The sequence below is a fragment of the Chinchilla lanigera genome, unplaced genomic scaffold (assembly GCF_000276665.1).
Source record: "Chinchilla lanigera isolate Chin_1 unplaced genomic scaffold, ChiLan1.0 scaffold00082, whole genome shotgun sequence".
Taxonomy (NCBI): domain Eukaryota; kingdom Metazoa; phylum Chordata; class Mammalia; order Rodentia; family Chinchillidae; genus Chinchilla; species Chinchilla lanigera.
In genome coordinates, this window is record NW_004955483.1 from 1359650 (window position 1) to 1368252 (window position 8603).

An 8603-nucleotide genomic window follows, 5' to 3' on the forward strand; every position below is an offset into this window, starting at 1 on the left:
CTGTCCAAAAGTATGTTCTAGAAAGGACTTTCTTCCCAACACCATAGTTTCAGTATGGTAAGGTAACATAGAAGGAAACCAAAAGTCACAAAGCAAGTTAAATCTGAAAATTTTTTGTAAGTCCTTGTGTAACAGAGCATATGTGAGCATCTGATATTCATACAAAGTAAAGAATAACAGGATTAAGTTATTGAACAAGATAAAAAGAAGCCTATTGTGTGACTGTGAAATACTAGTGCCAGGGCTGGGGATTTAACTCAGCGGCACAGCACCTGCCTGGCAAGAGCAAGGTCGTGAGTTTGATTCTCGGTACCAGAAAAAAAAAAAAATACTAGTGTCTTAGTGTGCGACTGTGACAGGCCTATCATAATTATTTGAAATTTACAATTTTGAAATTTATAATTTGAATTTACAATTTTGAAATTTACAATTTGGCTCTCGGTCTTCTTGGGCAACAACACGACCTGGATGCTAGGCAGCACACCGCCCTGCACAACTGTCACTCCAAGCAACAGCTTGTTGAGCTCCCTTAATATTTCAAAGGTGCTAACTGCTAAAAGAAGGCAAAATAGTTGATCTGTTTGCACCATGAACACAGAAATTGAAAGGCACATTGCCATTTAGTGAGGACTGTCACATTTTCAGTTTACTACTCAGACCAATTCCCTGTATAAATGTTCCACTCTTAACAGTCTTTGGGTCTTCATTTCCTTATGAAGGCTCTCATACCAGGTAAAGTATGCAGGAAACTTGTAGGCTTCCTTTCTGTGCATCTGTCTTATGTCAGTTTAATTCTCAGGACCAACCAAAAAACCCTAAGAGAGTAGGGGTGAAGATTTGCTGCCTCTACAAAATCATGGATTGCTCATCAACATCCATAGGCATCGTAGAACAATAGAATAATATCTTCAAAGTTCTGAGGCAAAAATAACTCCCAATTTTTGGGAGGTGGTGTTTTCTTTTTGTTTTTTGTTTTGAAACAGGGTCTTGTTATGTAGGGTAAGTTGGCCTTGAACTCCCTTATGTACCCCAGGCTGGCCTCAAACTCACAGCAATCCTCCTGGCTCAGCCTTCTCAGTGCTGGGATTATAGGTGTTTGCCACCATGCCCAGGATAACTCCCAATGTAAAACTATACTCAGATACACTTTTGTTTTGTATAAGAGTGAAAAAATTATTGAGGAAAGATTGGGAAGCTTTATGACTCATAGATGCTTCCTGAAACAACCACCAATAAAATATACATTGAAATAAGGAGATTGATACGTGAGAAGTAATAATGTTACAAAAAGACAGGTAGAAGTGTAAATTAATCTAAATAAATATACTAGCTGTAAAAAGTAATTGGGAGTATTTTAAAAAATTGTTAGAAAACATGAGACAGTAATTATAGAAGATGAAAGAAATTATACCAATTCTAATATCCTTGTATTGTTTCTACAAAGATAGGTATCATTAATTGGTCATATTTTCTTACTTTGGGTATATATTTTATGATATTAAATGTAGCCACATAAATTTAACAATTAGAAAATCAATTAATCCAATAGAATGCAGGAAATCACAAAAGGAAAGACATGGCAGATTAGAATGCAAAATGAAATATTAGATGTGATTCTAAATAAATCAGGTATCAAAATTAAGGAAAACTGGTGAGTACTGTTTAGAGTAATTTATTATACATTTCAAAATAAAAGAGGGGAAATGCTAATATCTTGATTTGATCAATGCATTTTCATTATGTATCAAAATATCACATTGGGCCCCATGGACATATATAATTGCATCTAGTCAAACGTTTAAAGTAGAAAAAAGGAAGGTAAATGGATTAAATTTGCCATTAAAAAAGGCAATAGTTGACCGGAAACAAAACACAACTGTATCCTGTTTACAAAATATACACTTAAAAATTAATGATCCAGAACATTTAGAAGAGAAGGAATGAAAAAAAATACATTCCCTGTAAAATTACTGCTCTAACATTTGTTTTGGAGTACTAGCAGTAAAGATACTATTTAATGAAAAAATAATTTAGTGAAGTCATTGTTTGAGTTAAAAAGAAATATTCTGTAGGAAGATGTACTAGTCTTCACTGTGTTAACACCCAAATACTATATATAGTTTTATCTAGAAAAAACAATCATTGTGGAAATATATCAAATATGGACACAATCATTATTATAATGTATATTTTTTTAAAAATCTCCCTTGGCAAAAGATAACTATCCCTACCACATATGAGGGGTGATCAAAATTGTATAGTGAATGTTTACATTTAAATGTATTACAGTAAAAGACATGCTGCTATTCATTCCTTTGAAAATACTTCCCCTCCCTCCAACACACTTACCCCATCATTTTTGCCATTTCATGAAGCAATTCTAGAAGTCATCTTTCATGAGTGTCTTTACAAGGTATGATAAAAAATACAGTGAATGCTGCCACCCACGGCTGTCCCATGGAAAGACAATCTCATAAAAACATTAACACTGTACCCTCATCCATCTTATTAACTGAATCTAGTACCATGCTACTTCTGGCTCTTCCCAAAGTCAAAATGACTATAAAAGATAAATGTTTTGAATTAATTCAGGATATTAAAACAGCCATGACAACCCAACTAAAGACACTCATGAAAGAGGACTTCCAGAACCAAACAGCAGGATCAGTGTGTTCTAAGCGAAGAGATATATTTTGAGAATTAATGGCAAAGTGTCTTTTACTGTAAATAATTGTTTTAAATTAAGCTTTCACCATAATTTTTACCAAACCTCATATTTGGACATTAAAAACACACTATTGCAAAATCCATCCCTTAGTACCAAAGCCTTAACCCTCTGCCTCTTTGTCTTTCTGGTTGTCTCAGGCTTTGTCTCTGTCTCTGTTCTTTAGTCTCTGTCCCCCCTGTACCACTGCCTGTCCCGACTCTGTCTATTCTGCTCTTCTAATGTATTTAATTAGCATCTAGCTTGCTACATGTTCTTATAAAATGCATTTCATTTTGTAAGTCACAAAGTGGCCTGTTAGTAACATAGCAGTTTTATACCCATGGTGTAAGTCACTGGAGAATCACAACCTGTTTCTTATTTCCACTTTGAATAATTCTGACGAGTGACTCAGCTTGGTCTAGCTGTATCTGGTACTATATTACTCCTGGATCAGGGACTACTGCCGGACATAAGAAATGCTTCCAATGCAAACCTTGTGGTGTATGGTAAGGACGCCAGCATTTCTATGTACACAAGGGAAGTTATGATTCAGTCTAATGTATTACATGAGCCATTAGGGACAGTCTAATGAATACAGTGTTTTATAACTTTTGTGTTTGTACCTCTAATATATTTTTTAAAATAACTTTCTAAAAGGCTATAAAATGCAGATTCAGACATAAGCAAGCTCTCTTTGCATTTTACAAAGTTAAATACATATATATCTTGCTCAATAAATTATGGGGATAAAAACTTGAATAAAATGTGGCTTCTACGTAGCATAATGCCTGACACTTTTTGATGAACATTAAGTAATGGAGGAAGAAAGGAAGGAAGGAATGCGAAGGGACAATAATCTTAATGGGGTAGATATACAAAAATAATAATCTTCAAGACTGGAACTAAAGCCAGGTGTGTTGGCACATGCCTGTAATACCAGCACTTGGGAGGCTGAGAAAGGAGGATCTCCATGAGTTCAAAGCCATCTTGGTCTACATAGCAAAACTCTTGTCTCAAAAAAAAAAAAAAAGAAAAAAAGGAACCAAGTTCATGATATTCATTAGTCTAGTAAAGATACAGGCATAACTGACAGGAAAAACCTGGAATATGTTTTCACATCTTTTTTTTTTTTTTTTGGTTTTTCTCCGGTACCAGGAACCGAACTCAAGACCTTGCGCTTGCCAGGCAGGCGCTTTTGCCGCTGAGCTAAATCCCCAGCCCCTGTTTTCACATCTTAACCCTTAACTGCTCTAAAACCGCTCTTATTAAGATTACCAGTCGCTAACTAGTTACCTCTTTCCTATCCTTATGTGACCCTTCTGGCTATTTTCTAACTCAAAAATTTGTTCACGGCACCATTCTTTCTAATCTTTCTGATACTTTTTGGTTCAAGTGCTTTCCTTTTTTGGTGTACAACTCCTGGCCTTATACACTTTAAAGCCTTTTTTTATTTTATGGAAGAAAGGTAAAACAAAATTTCATAGCAGAATAATAGAACAACAATAACTAATGTGTTACATGTTGTTGTCTTTAAGGTAGTTGCTTAGGGTACAATATACGAGTGTAAAAGTTTCTCCAATCTAAATCAGCACAAACTTTCCTTTTTAAGGAAGTAAGAGACACTAATAGTATAACTAACTTCCATCTTTTCCCTTTACCCTACTGTCCTTTCCCCATTCACTCATCCTAGTTAGTTTTTCTTTCTGAACAATTTCTTCCCATTTCACAATATCTTTTGTACATTTTAGACCTTATTTACTCTTTCAGTTTCTCACACCAGGGAGACAATATGATGTTTACACATGTGAGTTGATTTATTTCACTTATGAGTATGGTCTCAAGTTGCATCCACTTACCTGTGAGAAGTTTATCTTTTTTATGGCTGTAGTAGAACTCCATTGTATAAAATTACCACACCAATTTTATCCCTTCCTCAGTTGATCAGTATTGTGTTGTTTCAAGATTTAGCTATCACAAATTGTGCTGCAGTAAACATAGGTGCATACATACTGTATCTCTGTGGTATAATGTTTTTCATTCTTCTAGGAAGATGCCTAGAAGGAGAATAGCTGGGTTGAATGGGACCTCTAATCCTAGTTTTTTGGGGAATCTCCACACTGATTTCCACAGTGGTTGCATCAGTCCCACAACAGTGGAGAAGGGTTCCTTTCTCCCCACAGTCCCTCCAGCATTGGTTGATTTCTTGATGATAGCCATTTTCTATGGTGAGATGGAATCTCAATGTTGTTTTAATTTGCATCTCTCAAATGACCAGTGATGTTGAACATTTTTTCATATATTTATTTTCCATTTGTATTTCCTTACTGGGAAGTGTGTATTCATCTCAGATGCCCATTTTTAATTGGGTCTTTGAATTTGGGGGGTCTGATTTTTTCAATTCTTTATATGTTCTAGACAGAAGTTCTTTGAAGGACAATTGACTATAATTTTTTCCTACTCTGTAGATTGTCTCTTCATTCTGTTGGTGATTTTTTTTCTATGCAAAAACATTTTAATCTGAGGAGATCCCAGTTGTTGATTCTTTGAAGTACTTCCCATGCAGTCTGGGTTTTGTTCAGGAACTCTCTACCTACCCCTATGATTTCAAGATTGCTACCTACTTTCTCTCCCAGTAGATTCAGTGTTTCTGTTTTAATATTTACACCTTTGATCCTTTTTGACTTCAGTTTAGTACATGGTGATAGACATGAGTCTAGTTTTAGTCTTCAGCACATAGAGAGCCAGTTTTTCCAGCACCATTTATTTAATGCTTCTCTTATTCCATATAACTTTACTGGGTGACCATCTTCAGTTACACCAGTAATTACCATCCACATGCGTAAAAGTCCAAATGAGACTTGTGAGCTCATGACCTGTACCTCCAGACTCATAATCCATGATTTGTCCCACAGATATGGACGGCACACACTCTGCCAAGCATAGTTTCGCTATGCATGATTTCACCATTCTGAACAATGCTGAAACAAACAGTTTTACAGTGCTTTCCTTCTGCAGTATTTGCTTCATGATGCACTGTTCCAGCTTTCGAGAGACAGTGCTGAAAAATTATCAGATAAGACCCTGCTGACTGGGCTGGGGGTTTAGCTCAGTGGCACAGCACTTGCCTGGCAAGCGCAAGGTTGTGGGTTCGATTCCTGGCACTGGAAGAAAAACAAACAAACAAACTAAAAAGACCCTGCTGTCACAGAGCCCTGGCTCCTCCCTCCCACTCCTCACATGTTCCCTTGGAATTGGGTCTTCAGTACCCGGTGTCATCTCACCACTTGCTAACCCTTTCTTTCGTCACTATCCCTCAATTGCTAGCCCTAGTGCTCAGGGCAAAGCTCGGCTGCCATAACTTCACTGGTTGTGGGCTCTGGTCCCTGCCTACACCACTGCCCCCCGCTCCTAACAGGCTCAGGCTCCTTGTCATCCTTTCCATTTACTTGCCCTTTATTAAGACCATTTTGCTTCAATTCACCTTTTTCCTACTTGAATACATTCCCTGGAAACCTCGTTCAGTTGGTTCATTTCTATAGGTTTTTTGAGATTATTAGACATTTTATCTTTTGGGAAGCTTTCTTTGACTATTTCTCTCACCCTTGGGGCATTTAAGTCTCTATATTGTTCATCCTGAATAAACTTTCAGCTTTCAACATTTTCCAATAGAAGCTGTTTATTTTTATCTCTCTTTTACTGAACTACAAACATTCTTATATTGTCTTAATTGTTCACCCTGGTACAGTGCTGTAAAATTCATTAATGAGTACATTTTTGTTCTGGTGCCCAGGTTCTAATGTTTTAGTATTTTATTGAGTATTTTAGTATTTATTTTAGTATGTTATTAAAATAGTAACAGTATAGAAAACTGAGAGGGAATCCAAGCTTATGCCATTTTCACAAATTTATTTGTATTTTTGTACGTTTTCGATTAGCCTTTACGCATATGGAATGTTTTCTATTTCACACTGTGATTCCTTAAAAATGTATCATTAGATTTTTTTCTCTGATTATGTCTTTTTAGAATTCTTATTTTAATAGCTGTATAATGGGCCATCTACAAGACTTTTATTGAACAATTACTTCGTGCCACATACTGTTGGAAGTACTTTATACATCACATTTTGTTTAATCTTCCAAAGTGATCCTCTAGGTAGTGTTATGGTTTGCATAGGTTTGAATACATCCCTCAAGGGCTTGTGTATTGAAACTGAACCCCTACTGTGAAGCAATTAACTGGTGGAAACTTAATCCAATTGTATGCTTGGAGGCCTTAGGCCTTGAGGAGGTAAAGATTAGATAAAATCTCAGGGTCCACCCCTCAGAACTGAGCTCTGGTAACTTCCTAATGAGAAGGAAATTGACCAGAAGAGACATTTATATGTGCTCCCTGTCTGGCCACATGACGCCACCATGGGACTCTGCCTGCAGGAAAGCCACCACCAACTGTGGACCCGGTTTTGTACGTCCAGAGTGGGGAGTCAAAATAAACCTCTTTTCCTCATGAAGCACACAGGCTTAGTTATTTCAACACAGTAGCACAAAATGGCTTAGTTGGCTTCTGTTTTACAAATGAATATACTACAATCAGAAACAACAGAGCTAAGTGAGTCACTCTTCTTTCCACTTAATTCTAAACAGTACCCTCTGGTTATTCCTGCATCCATTGTCTTAAGAGAAGTAGAAAATAAAATCACAAAGGCTCAGGATTGTGTTGATGCTCCAGGCAAGAGCAGATGTTATAGCTCCTCACCTTACATTTCAGGCCACCTTTACCCTGCTCCCACTTCATCCCAGGTTACCTCATAAATACAACTGAGATCACAGGGAATCCTGGGATGGCCGTGCACATTAAGAGCTGCCAAGGTGGCCCAGCACTCTGGCAATCATTCCTGTCAATCACATCTAGAGGTACATGTGAGGCAACTACAGCAGAGGTATCTGGCCTTTCAATTCTGAAAGCCTGAGTTATCTGCCCTACTTTTTGTTATTGCTACCTTTGTACATACTTGGAGCTATTTGCAATGCTTTTCTGTCTCCCACCATCTTTGTTGGTCTGTATTATACCTTTGTTGGCAGGATTTTCACTGAGAACAACTTCACATGGTCTTCAATAAACATGGCTACTTACTACCTACTACTGGGTGTATGCTTGGCCATTCCTTCCTCATACACAAGAACCCTGGCTGTCATTGGCCCGTTCCCCTGTAACAAATTATTAAATTCATTTGTGGTCACAATTATCCCTGGAGCCAAGCATTCCGATTCAGATAGCGTGATCCCAGAGTCCACCTTCACCATCACTGTTCTACAGCAGATGCACTGTGATTACGTTAAATACGTCACGTCCCTCCCCTTCTGACCACTGAGGCTGCTTAAAATATTTCAGTTTTACAGTCAATGCTGAAATGAATATCTGCATATAAATTTCTTTCTTCTCCTTCCAAAGTATTGACTTACACCATTTCTAGATATAAGATGACTAGGTCAAAGAGTGGCTTTTTCTCAGATCATAAAATTATTCTTCCAAATGGTTGCCTCAAAAGGCCATCAACAAAGCATAAGAGTATATCTGTTTTATTTTTTCCCTACAAAGTTTGGTGTTATTTCAATAAAGATTTGCTTAGTTGGTAGGTGCAGCCCTGCCATATTACAGGGTTAACCTGTGTGTGTTTGTGTGTGTGTGTGTGTGTGGGTGGGTGTGGGTGTGTGTGTTTGCCAGTTAGTCCTATCTTATAAACTGACCCCATTAAAAAATAATTTAAAGAAAAAAAATAATATTAATTCTTCTGAAATATTATAAAACATTATGTTAGCTTTTTGTAGAATATTTGTAAAATTGGAATAAAATAACTTCACAATGCAGTTAAACTTTTAAAGCCATCTTTTTTGTTGT